The sequence below is a fragment of the Myotis daubentonii genome, chromosome 7 (assembly GCF_963259705.1).
Source record: "Myotis daubentonii chromosome 7, mMyoDau2.1, whole genome shotgun sequence".
Classification (NCBI taxonomy): Eukaryota; Metazoa; Chordata; class Mammalia; order Chiroptera; family Vespertilionidae; genus Myotis; species Myotis daubentonii.
The window spans coordinates 81129545-81142839 of record NC_081846.1 but is presented as its reverse complement, the minus strand read 5'-3'; the positions used below and the strand labels follow the sequence as shown (position 1 = coordinate 81142839).

General features: G+C 42.5%; 1 pseudogene; it reads left to right on the top strand.

Moving 5' to 3' along the window:
• The first annotated feature begins 7058 nt into the window (after positions 1-7058).
• LOC132238779 (small ribosomal subunit protein uS12-like) lies at positions 7059-7528 on the top strand (annotated as a pseudogene).
• The last annotated feature ends 5767 nt before the right edge of the window (positions 7529-13295 follow it).

The window sequence follows — 13295 nt, the reverse complement described above, 5'->3', positions numbered from 1 at the left end:
ATACTAGTATTGTGTCTCTCTTACTGGATTATACGCTCCTCAAGAACAGAGATCGTATCTTCAATTCCTCTTCTTGCTGCATTGTCTCATCCTTAAGTATTGAGATATGGTACTTCGGTTTTGTCCTTGGTTGAACTAGAACTGCTGAAATTTAAACATGGAATATACTTCTCCCTTTACTCATGGGTATTAAGCACCTGCTCTGGGTAAAACCCTGTTTAACCACAGCCTGCGTTATCAAGTACATGTTCTTCAACACACTCTGTACTGGGCTTCAAGAATCATTTGAGTCTAAAATGTAAGCACAAATTATTGGTGCCAGTCATCTTGCTAAGCTCCACAACCAGTGCTCAAACCAGCCAGCTGATCTGGTCAACAATTTCCTTAAAAAATAAAACAGGTAACAAATGTAGTCATGGGTTTTGGGTTATAGCACAATTGTGAATGGTAATAGAAAGCTTTGAGTAGCAAAATTCCTGTTGTCTATTATTCTCCCTGACATGAACTATAACCCAGCCACATTTTTTTCTCATTTAGCATTGTCTTGTAGTATAATTTTTTGTCAGCTTAATGAGAAAATCCTCCCCAGTCAGAGAATAGACATGAAGAGGTCCCAAAAATGCAATATTTATGCCTTTTTATGACACTAAAGGGCCTCACCCATTATATTTTGAAAAATTGAATGAATCATAAATAAAGAGCAGCAACTATCGATTCGTATTCTGTCTCCCCAACTAGACTGTGCATTCTTCAAGAATGGTGACTATGTTTTCAATTTCTCTTCTATCCCTCATTCCACACACACAGACAAGTGCCTACTTTGAGACTCTATATAAAAGAAGCGAATTGTGAAACTCAACTGACCTTAAAAAATAAGCAAGAAATCTGTTTCATGACCTTGTCACAAGGGGAAAATTGCCTTCTGAGATTACACACAATAGGGAACATGGAAAATGTAGATATTCTTCTGTGATGTTAATTTTAAAAAGTTTCAGACATCACATTTCTGTAATGTGGACCATTGCAGAAAGCAGCATTGGTGACGTTTTTGAAAACTATAAAAATATTCCACCATCTGCCATGAATATAAAAAGTGATGTGTGATTTTTCAATGTCTTAGGAGTCTGCGTTAAAAACATTAAAATGGGAAATGACTGGAAAACCTACAATTGGAATGCATACTTGGACTCGGTATAACTGAAAATAAATGTACAAAGGATCAGTTCCTGGTAGCCAAAAGCCAACCGAAAAGGAAGGCTGAAACCAACCTCTCCTGTCATTCTGAAAGATTCATCGATACCTTCAGACTTTGAAAAATCTACTTGGATGGTGCTATGAAGGCAGTACTATATTGGCTGCTTTTACCTTCACAGTCCTCTTCAAGGAAAGAGAATAAGAACCACAGAACAAAATGTCAATTAAAATGATTAACCGAGTAAACTGAGGAAAGGAGCCTTAGGCTGGAACTCCAAAGCTCTGTGTTCACATCCCATTGTTTCCACTCAGTTATGTCAGTGTGAGCAAAGCACTTGACCTCACTGAACCTCCGCCTTTCCTCTCTACGACAGGAATAGTAATAATATTTTACCTTCCTTTATGGTTTGCTTTTATGATCAAATAAAATAATGTTTGAAAAATCACACTGCAAACTATAAAGTGTAAAATATTGGAATTTAAAAATATAAGTATAAAGAATGAGGACTGTAACCATATTCTCTAAACAAGTGTCCCATTTGTTCTGACAAAGCATTTTCTTCTTTTGAATGTACATAGAAAGTCTTAAATCATATTAAAAATTAAATCACATTAAGTTGACAACAAATTACATAGTTCATGAAATGAAATTTAGTTGAAGACAGAGTTGCTCTGGAAAATCATAAACATAGGTGGATATGTGTAGACATGGAGATATTGAAGTCTGGAGAGGGAAGTCATAGGTGGGTGGGCACCCTAGTATTGTCTTTAAATGTTTATCAATAGGCTAGGGGCCCAGTGCATAAATTTGTGCACCTTGAGAGGAACTATGGGCTGCGAGGCTGCAGTGGGCACAGGGGTGGGTCTCAGCCCATCCTCCATGCCCACTGGCCCCCTACTGCTTCGGTCCCTGGTTCCCTATCTGCCGGCAGCCCCACTCCCACCATCACAGCTTCCACATGCTGATGGCACTGGCCCCGCTCTCACCCGTTGATGGCAAGGAGTAATTGGGACTTGTTCCAGCACCGGCTGTGAGCAGTGGCTGCTGCCCTGATCACCCCTGAGGGATTCTCCACCTCTCTCTGGGGAGATTGGGACCAGCAGCCGCCACTTGCACCTGCTGATGGCGCCAAGCGATAGGGGCCAGCACCAGGAGTCGGCAGCAGGTGCGAGCGGCAGCCCTGGCACCGGCAGCAGGTGCTAGCAAGTGCCAGGTGGGACCACGGTGTGTGGAAGCAAATAATTTTCAGTAACCACCAGAGGCTTGCCCAGATGACAGCGACTGGTGCCCTGCCTTGATCCGGTGCCCCCACTCATCTGCTCCACCATCCCTCCAAGGCTGACGCTCACCATGTTCCATGTACACCCCCTGGTGGTTAGCACGTCATAGTGACCGGTTGTTTGGTTGTTCAGTCGTTTGGTTGTTCTGTTGCAGAAGACCGGGTTAAAAACCAAGCCACGCATAGAGAAAGGGAGTTACATTTTATTATTCAATTCTGTGCAGGCCTGGAGAAAAATGTGTCTTTTAAATTCTGCTCCTGCCCCTCCCCGCCCCCCCCCCCCCCCAACACAAACACACAGAGGAAACTCTCTTTATTTATACTTTTTCCAGTCCTTTGTCTCCCAAATTTGGAATGAGATTTCTGGGCCTTCTGAGAAGGAAGGCCTGCATGCTGGGAAGGGGCCATGAGACCATATCTCAACGCCTGGCCTGGTGTCAGCACTGACAACTCTGTCTGGGACATAGTTTATGGCCTCTCTGGAATGGGAGTAGTCTTATTTCCTTATTATTTAAGCAAGCAAGCATTTACAGAAGCCATACTATCAGGGTTAAAATTTCAAACAGCAGTTTTTATATAAGATGGATGCTTCAGTTCTGCCATTCGGTCTATTTGCATATTAGGGTTTTATGTATAGAGATACTACTCAAGTCCCATTAGGTTTCCCCAACTGTCCATCGTCCCACAACTTTGTCCCCTCTGAAGGAATTGACACTTATTACACATACTATTTTCTGTTCTTGCTTTATTGTGCCTTCTGAAATAAATTATACCATCCTTTTGAGCCAAGACCATGGCTCATTCTTCTGCATGACTCATAGCACCTGGAACAGAGACATGGTCAGTAGATGCTTGTTGATTAATATACCACTTTATGTAAAGCTCTATCTATTTCCCTAACAACCTAGCCCTGTGTCTCCACAGAGAAGCAATCAGAAGGGGAAAGGCTTCATTTGTGGAAAGATCAACAAAGAGAACTCATGACTACATATTCTGTTTCCTCTGTGTTACCTCTTCTGTGGAAGTCTTTAACAATCAATCAGTCATTAATCCATCCCCAATTCTTAGAGCACAATCTTACTAGGAGACCCAGGCAAGACAGGACTAGTGGCTAGAGAGCCAGGTCCTCATCTCTGGCACTACCATCTGTGGGCAAGAGGACAAGGCTCACCTCTCCCAGACCTTGGAGCCCCACCTCTACAATAAAGCAGTTGGTTCAGATTATTTCCAAGAACCCCATACCTTTCTCAACTCAATAAAATAGGACACTGAAAGAGGTGGCTTACTGGATCCTGGCTAGTGATTCAGTAAATACACTTGGATCATGAGAGACAACTGGATTACGTGGTAAATGGTGGCAGACTTTGGTGAAAAACCATAACAGAGATTTTGCTTTCTGCTGTGGCTGCTTTTTCTTCCAGAAACATGACCATGGTTGGGAATCAGGCAGTCAGGGAAGCACAAAGGATTGCACAGTTCTCTTTCTCGTTACAGAGAAAACAGCCCTGGATGCTTGCAAATTGTACATACATAGTAATAGGCTTCGTGAAAAACAAAAATGACATCAAATTGGTCTTCAAAAAGGAAATTCACCTTTATGAACAAATACAGCCTGGGGTGTTCTCAGAGTTCAGAGAAGGGCAAAAATGAGGTTACATTTGCAAAATCTCCCCACAATGCATAAATGAGTTAGGCTATAAATGAACACTAGATCTGCTTCAACCCTAAGAGCTTCTATAAAGCATAAAAGCTTTTAACTCCCGTGAATAATACTTTCCCATAAAAATCTGTCTTCCTGAGCTCCGTTTCTATAATTTCTGTATCTATAATTCGGAACCTTGTTGTTATTTTAAGATACAGTGATAAGTAGTTTCAAAGAAATAGTTCTCCCAAGCACATCTGCATGCTAAGACAGTTAACTATGTCCTAGTTCCTCAGCAAAAACTCCTCCAGTTATCCATTGATCAATCACAGACTCACCTTACCACTCCTCTCTCCCTTCTGCTGTCCAATTCCCACCCAGGCCTTAAGACCCAGGTCTGGGAAGCATGCCCCGCTTGCTTCCTCCAGGCCACTGACCTCCCCTTCTCCAGCTCATTCAGATGTAGGAGGTACCAGGTAATTTATCACAACTACATATTCAGGATTCCATTGTCCTCCAATAGTTTCATAAAACTTAATAGAAGTTGCTTCAACTAGATGATTGTTTCTTTGAGATTTTAGAAACATGAATTCTTATATATGAGTTCATGGTAGATACTTAACCGTATCTATGGAAGGGAAGAAGGAGAGGAAAAGAGAGGAAGAGAAGTAACCCACAAATACTTGTTGCTTGTTGATTCTATTGAAGAATATCTGGAAGAACATCTTGGAAAGGTGCACAAATAAAGAAACCCTTTTGGTAAAATAAGAGCTGGACCCTGAAGAGATGTAGTGGGCGTAGCATTTAAAGGCAAGAGCTCCAGAGTCAGAGTGCCCAATCTGACTACCCACCTTCCCAACAATATCTGCTTTGGGCCTCAGTTTCTATTAAGTCAATGAAATATGGATAATAGCAGTGTAATAGGCAGTTAGATGAGCATGAGCAGAGCAGGAATGATGAGCCATATGCAGAGGGTCTCCAACCCAGAGACCCGCAGATGCTTACAACAGGCAAAACTACAAGCCCTTGCATGACCCCGGCCTTAAACATGAAGCCCTGGAGATGGCATCTCCGCTGTGTTTCAGCTCCAGGCCCAGAAAAGCAGCAAAACCAGGCAGAGTGACACCCTGGCGGCCTCAGCACCAGCTGCATTGACTAATGGCCCCCTGCCCTGGTGCTGAACAGTCAGTGGAGACCACAAGCCTGAGAAGACACACAGGGAAAGCTGATGAAAGTTAGATTGAGATTTTCCCTGAGACCTCCAGATAGAAACCCTCAGGATTAGGACCCAGCGTGGCTCTCTTATGGAGCCTTCTGACACCTTCCCCAACCCCAAGCTTCCCCAGGGGACTCCCCGCCCCAGCACACCCGAACCTCTCTTTCCTCTTTCCTCTCTCAAGGTGGATAACTTTCTCCCTCTTTTTCCTAAGCTCCAAAGGCCCTTCTACTACTTCTGTGGCTTTCTCTATAAACTTTCTCTTATCATTTGAGTTTCTTGTCTCTGAATTCTTTCAAGTCGAACTCAAGTCTGGAGGTTACTAAACTGGGGTCTGGCCTAACTGGTCACTAACACCTGGTGCTGTATTTCCTGCCACATATACTTCACAGGATGTTGTAAAGATGAAATACGCTGACACATAGAGTGTACTTAGTTAACATATGCCTATTGTGTAGTAAGCATTCCATAAATGCTACTATTATTATCATTTTGGTTTGGATTAACAGCAATTCTCCTAGTGATCCAGAACTCATATTCACCTGTTTCTGATATAGACAGAACAATTGAAAAAGAAGAAACAAAACAGGTTTATAGCTAAAAAGAAAGAAAGAAAAGGCTAATACTAGTGGGCTTTTTGTTGTTGTTATTTGTTGTTTGTTTTTAATTTTCTGTGATGTCTCAGGCGTGTGTTTCTCTGACATTTTTAAAAAATGTTTAATTCATATTTCCCCTGTGTACCCTCTTCCACCTCCACTCACCTCCCGCCCTGCTACAGTCATCACACTTTTGTCTGTGTCCATGAGTTCTCTCTTTTTTTGTTCCCTTTATTTTCTTCTTTTTTTGCTTAATCCCTTTATAGTGGGCTTTGAAATTAACACCAAAACTGTTGAAAAAAATGGGCTTGATGCATTAGAAAGAGATTGTGGGTGTGGAAAAAGGATTGATGAACAAGCTTGGTGTTGAAGGACTGTGTGAAAGTGAAGGACCTCAGGAAGTCATCATAGTTAGCCCGGACTAAGCTAAAAAGAAAAGCCAAACAGCTCCTTTAAGCCACACAGAGCTGTGCTTTACATCTGCATGGATGAACTGTACTAAAGAGGCAATAATCAGAACTTACTAGGTTATGTGGACTCAATAAACACGCCCCAAATCACAAGGACTTAAAACAACAAAGGTTTATATCTCTCACATACTTCATATCTACACTGCTCAGTGGGAGCAGAGGACTCTGCTCATCATAATTACTCAGGGACTCGGGCTTCTAAAAGTGCCTACACCTGATACACCATGTCAAAACAATGCTGCATGGCTTCCCACAGCAGAGAAAGAAAGAATGAAGACTCAGCACCATCACTTAAGGGCTGCCATTCAAAAGTTGAGCATTATTCTCATTCACATTTCACTGGCCATTGCAAGTCACATGCCCATGCCCAATTTTAAGGAATTGGGTATTCAGGAAGCAACAAGTAGAAATTTGGATGAGCGCTAGAATAGTCTAGTACTAATAAAGTATGTAACTGCAGATCCCTCACACTCTAGATAGCTGAGTGATTGAGTGGGAATCAAATGGCATGGAATGGAATGGAATGGAATGGAATGGAATGGAATGGAATGGAATGGAATGGAATGGAATGGCGTGGCTTGGAGTGGAATGGAATGGAATGGCATGGAATGGACTGGAATGGAATGGAAATAAATGCCAGACACAGATACCCTGGTAAAAATGGTAACTATATCTCTTCTGCTCAGGCCTGTGGTGCTGGCAGGATGGGCACGTGTTGGCATTCAGACTGCCTGGAAGCACTGGAGCGACCAATGAGATGAGAAGTGGCATGAAGAGCAGGACAGGAAAGCCCATTTGGGCAGAGCCCTGAGGCCACGTCTTTTGGATGTGCTCCCCTTGCAAAGGGACTTGTGCTGGGAACTGTAGAGGCTGAAGCCAAACAGCCAAATTCTGCTTCAGGAAGTGTGTCAGGGTCCTGCTCATCACGGATGGTAAAGAAATCACAGCCTTTGTACCAATGATGGTTGTTTAAATTTTATTAAGGAAAACGATGAAGTTCTGGTGTCTGGATTTGGTCGTAAAGGTCATGCTGTTGGTGGCATTCCTGGAGTTTGCTTTAAGATTGTCAGAAAGCCCGTGTCTCTCCTTTGGCCTTATACGAAGACAAGAAGGAAAGACCAAGATTATAAGTTTTGATGATGAAAACACAGTATTGATAAATTTTCACGTGCCTAAATAGATAAATGGTAGCTATCATCATCATTGTCATCATTATTATTCTAATTTTACAATCCTGCAAGGTAATAGTATACCCTCCATAGATAAATAAAACTGAAACTCCAAGAGATTAAGACACTTACTAAAGGCCATACGAACTACAAGATATTTATTGATCTATTATTTGTCTTTCCATTAGAGCATTCTATCTATCTAAAAATCTTTAGCGTGGCTCTAAGCTTATCTTTCCAAGGATATTTCCCACTCATCCTCTTGCTGCAACTCACAATTTACCCAAACTACTCTTATTCTTCACAATGCTCCTCTTTATGCTGCCACTCACATTCTTTCCTGCACTTGAAAAAGCCTCTTCTCCTTATCCATACATCTCAGTTGCACTGATCCTTCAAAATGTGCTCAAAAATCTTCTTATTCCATGAAACTTTTCCCCATCCCCTCCAACAATCCTTTTCCTCCTTCTGATTTGCTATAATTCCTTATTGTTGCCTATGCCAGCATTGTATTTATGTCTCACTCCTCCCACCTCACTGTGAGCTCCATGAAGGCAGGACTTGCATCTGCATCTCCTGAATGGACGTGAATTTACTGTACAGGGTATGAGGTGCAGGGTATGCCATGGAACCTTATATTCTTGAAATTGCACTAGATCTGATTCTGACACTCACCCCACCTTCATGGCTAGTCTGGTAGGAAATTCAATAGTAGTCATTATTCAGACCTTTCCTCCCTCAAGCCCTGTGCATGTCCCTGTGCAAACATGAGGAAATCATTCCTGGAAGGCCTCTGGTTTGGGTTCCCATGAGTCGCTGCTAACATGTGCCTGGTCTCTTAACATCCAGCTCTGCCCATAAAGGGTATGTGCAAGTCCTAAGCCTGTCCTTGTGGAAGACAGACCAAGCAGCCATCCCCTTCCTGCCCACCCTCTCAGCATCCAAACTCTTGTCTCCTCTCCAGTTCCTGAGAGGGAGGTGACTATGGGACAAGAGGCCATGAGAACTCCCCAGCTTTTAGTAAAATCACCTCCACTCTCTTGTATTGCTTTGCTCTCTCTCTCACTTCTCCTACCTCCTACATAATTCCTTTGTTTCAGTTTTCAGAATACCAAAGAAAGAAAGAAAGAGAAAGAAAAAACACTCTGAAGGCAACTTCCACTGCCTGCCCTGCACTAAACCCCCTCAGGCTTAGAAGGTAAAAATACTGTCTATCTCTTTAAATGTGGACAGAAAGATACATAAGAACAGAATTTCAATAAATTGCCTAATTACTGCAAGTGTATAGACAGCCTAGGGTGGATATGCACAAAGGAGCTCTCTCCACTTGATTAAAGGCATGATGTGGAGATAATCCAGGAACTACAACAGGGCCGTTCAATTAGATGAACCAGTATGAAAGCTGTTAATACACCTACTGATAGAGCTGGCAATGTTATCGTGTACTGGCGATTTGCCTATAGACATAGAAATTTAAAATGGCAGAATTCTATTTAATGGGCCCAATCAGTAAAAGCAAGCTTTGAAGGGTTGTTTAAAGATATGACTGAAATAAATAAGTGGCTGACGGTTGGTTCAATAAAATATATATTGACTTGCTTTGTTTAAAATAAAAACATTGATATATGGGCTCACATATATAATGTATTTGCTGTTAACTCTGAACTTCCGAGGACGTTCATTTTGAGATTTTCTTGGCCTCAAGTTTTATAGACTTAAAGAGATCTGAGAAACCCCTGGAATTTTATGCAAATTTAAAAGGAAAAAGTCAGGGGGTTCATCAGATTGTCCCAGAAGTATATAGTTTATAAAAGACAGTGTCCAACATACACACATTTCTAAACTCCCTCGTTATTTTGTCCTATTTTCTATGTAAGTTAAAAAAATAAATTAGAAAATTAGCCAGTAGCCTTAAAATTGACACATGATTTGAAGTACTCTATTTAAGAACCACCTATAATGACACAGGGCTTCTTTTTGCAAACTTAGTCCAAATGAGAATTCCAAATCACTGGAGTCCTAATATAAAAGAAAATGTAGCACAGAATTCTAAGTAAGAGCTGTGGCAATATTCGAGCGGGAGGTATAAAGAAGGCTTAAACTAGAAGAGATGTAAAAACCTCTGCAAGTTAAGGTCACTTCACTTCTGTAAATAAGAAGGAATTCTTCGGAGATGTCAGAAAAATAAAAGACCACCAACTATTAGCAAACTCACTGTATGGTTGATGGAGTAATCTCCAACATCAGAAACAAAATTGAGGTGATGTGAAAGGTTGGCAAAATGTTTACACCTGTTCAAAGAAAGCAAGTTGAAAGCTTTGTGATTAAGTTGAAAAGCAAGTTGAAGCATTTCTCCCTCAGTGAAAATGGTGGAAGTAGGAGCAGGCCCTAGTCCAACTGACTCCCACTCTCTGCTTGCAGTGGTTCTCAACCTTCCTAATGCCGCGACCCTTTAATACAGTTCCTCATGTTGTGGTGACCCCCAACCATAAAATTATTTTCGTTGCTACTTCATAACTGTAATTTTGCTACTGTTATGAATTGTAATGTAAATATCTGATATGCAGGATGTATTTTCATTGTTCGCGACCCACAGGTTGAGAACCGCTCGTTAGAGGGAGCATGTAACTCCTTGGGTCCAGGTCTCTACAACCCCTAGAGCAGTGATCCTCAGTTTAGTTTCTGTAGGAACACAAATAATGAGGACTGTTATCGTGTAAGCTTCCTGAGGCCCGGGAGTAATCATAGCGACTAGATTATCTCATGGAATCTTCATAATAACCAAAGGCATCCTGCATTTATAACATTTTACAGAAAACTGAGGCAGGGGTGCTAACTAATTTGCCCAAGGTTACATGGTAGAGATAGATTTTGAACTCAGGCAGGCTGTTTACTGAGTAAACACCCTCGACTATTACTCAAGACTGCCTCCTACGCCTGTCTCCTTCAGCGCTGTGTTCCCAACGCCAAGTACAATGACCTTCAAGTAATAAGTGTTCAGATATTAGTCAAGTGAGGGAGTGAGACCCACATATGGTTTTGCTGACACACTAGCTCTAACCTCACCCATTTTCCTGCTATCTAAAGGAGGCTATATATCCCAAGAAACTAGAAACACCAATCAGAAAGGATATATGCATCCTCATGTTCATAGCAGCACAATTTACAATAGCTAATATTTGGAAACAGCCTCAGTGCCCATCAGCAGATGAGTGGATTAGAAAACTATGGTACACCTACACAATGGAATACTACGCTGTGGTAAAAAAGACAGAATTCTTACCATTTGCAACAGCATGGATGGAACTGGAGAGCATTATGCTAAGCGAAATAAGCCAGTCAGAGAAAGATAAATATCACATGATCTCACTCATTTATGGGATATAATGAACAACATAAACTGATGAACAAAAACAGATCCAGAGACAGAGAAGCATTGATCAGACCGTCAAACCTCAGAGCGAAGGTAGAGGAGGGTGGGGGTAAGGGGGAGAGATCAACCAAAGGACTTATATGCCAGCATATAGGCCTAACCCATGGACACAGACAACAGGGCGGGTTGAGGGCATGAGTGGGGGAGGTCCGGGGGGTAATGGGAGAATAAGGACACATATGTAATACCTTAATCAATAAAGAAATTAAAAAATAAATAAATAAAGGAGGCATGTCAGCATGCGAGAAGGCCATTCTTCTAAGAAAACACATGAGTTGGCATACTCAAATGTAGATGTGTTCTCAACTTGAATATTCTCACATTCTTTCCATTGTTAGTAACCAGCACATATAATAACACCATAGTTGAGAGAATGGAGCCTGGTTGCTCCGTATGATGGCTCCCAGAACTGGCTACTAGAGCAGGATCCGGCAGAGATTATGTAACAGGACCTGCTGGTTCTCCACCAGCATCCCTTCTCCTTTTCTCCAAGAGTCACAGAATGCAGGGACCATGGCTGCCCACCTAGGTCTACATTTCCAGAACTCGCTTGCACCATGTGTGGCCACATCATTAACTTCTTACAGTTGACACAGGAGCAGAGGTGTGATGGGCCATTTGTAGGCAGGTCCTTGAAACCTGGCACGGGACTCCCCCACACCGCCACCTCAGTACAAGCTGTAAGACCCAAGCTCAAGCAGGTTAGAGGGACAACGCCTTCCCACCTTGCGACTCTCAGACCTTACCAGAAATGCAGAATCCTGGGCCCCTCCAAGAATCAGAAGCTGCATTTAACAAGCTCCACAAATGACCTGTTTTTATGTTGGAGCTGGAGGAGGACTGACCTAGGAGGTGTCAGAGGAGCCAGATGAAGGGGAGCTTGTGGACTTCTTCTCAGAAGGAGCTCTAGAGCAGAGCTGCCCAGCAGGCTGGCACACCCACCTCAGACTGTTCCATAAGAGAAGAGCCAACCTCTCTCTTTTCTAAGCCACCTGATTACTGTATTGTCGAGTCTCTCTGTGAGAGCAGCCTAGCCTTACCCTGACTAACAATGAGGAAATAGTCTACTTTTAGAGAACAGCAGGGAAAACCTTTGAGGAAAGTATAAGGACAGAAGCCAAAGGGGTCTCAATCCTTTACTTCTGACAATGCATTTGAAGAACATGGTTATCAGTGTGTCTTTATTGTATAGCCCAGGTGTCAGGCAGGGCTCCTTACCCCTTTCAGGTCTGGTTAAGATTGACTCAAACCTCAATTCTAAAACTTACTAAAAGCTGAGAACTTTCTCTTTGGCTTCTGTGAATTCCTGGGGACTTCTTCTCCCCGTTTTCCTCGGACTCTGGCATCTGCATTACTGCACACTGCCTTGGGTTCATCCCATATCAACCTAGATTGGAAGCCCAGCTCTTCCCTCAATTGCCAGTAAAAAGCCTCCTTCCTCAGGGGTCCCATGAGTTTAGAAACATTGTTAAGTATTTGGGACATTACACAGAGAAGTCCTTAGAGCCTATGGCCTCAGTCATCTATCTGGATCCCTCAAATTGCCTCCCTGTTTACTCCCTTTCCTTGCCCTGGAACATAGAGAATATTTCAACCAAGGGGGTAAGGGTGGAGAGGAAGGAATAAAATAGCAAAGGACAGAAATCCACTAAAGTTTGGAAATGACTTTGTTGTTCCCAGACAGCTAAGCCATTTCTTCTACTTTCCCAAAGCCTGTAGTCTTTAGTCCCGACTCCCTGCCCTTAGCAGCCTCACCTGATGTCCAAGGAGCCATAGCATATCTTGTCCTGAATTAATGTATGGACACAGTCATTCAACCACCTTTTATTATTCATCTACTACATGCAGGCACTTTCCTAGGCACAGAGGATACTTGGGTCAGAATACGTGAACTCTGACCTCAAGGATTTGAATGTCTATGGGGGAAATTGGCTCAAAAATTGATGATTATGAAACACCATGGTTACAGTCTGATCTCAATCTGCACCAGGTGCAGACAGGTGAAGGGAGCTGCATGACACAGGAGTCAGGTGATGGCAACTAGGAGAGCATTCCAAAGCCTACAACCATGTGTGCATAAGGCTGGAGAGTGTGGTCTCCTCGGAATTAACGATTAATAGTCTAGTGCATGCAGTAGGGGAAAGTGTGTATGGGGGACGGTGTGGATGGGGCAGAAGAAGGCTGAAAAATGAAGTTGAGCAGGTGGGCAGAGCAAGATCATGAAAGGCTTCTGTATATACAAAGGGTTGAACTTGATCTAGATGCTGATCATTGTTTGTACCTTTGGAAGTCTGA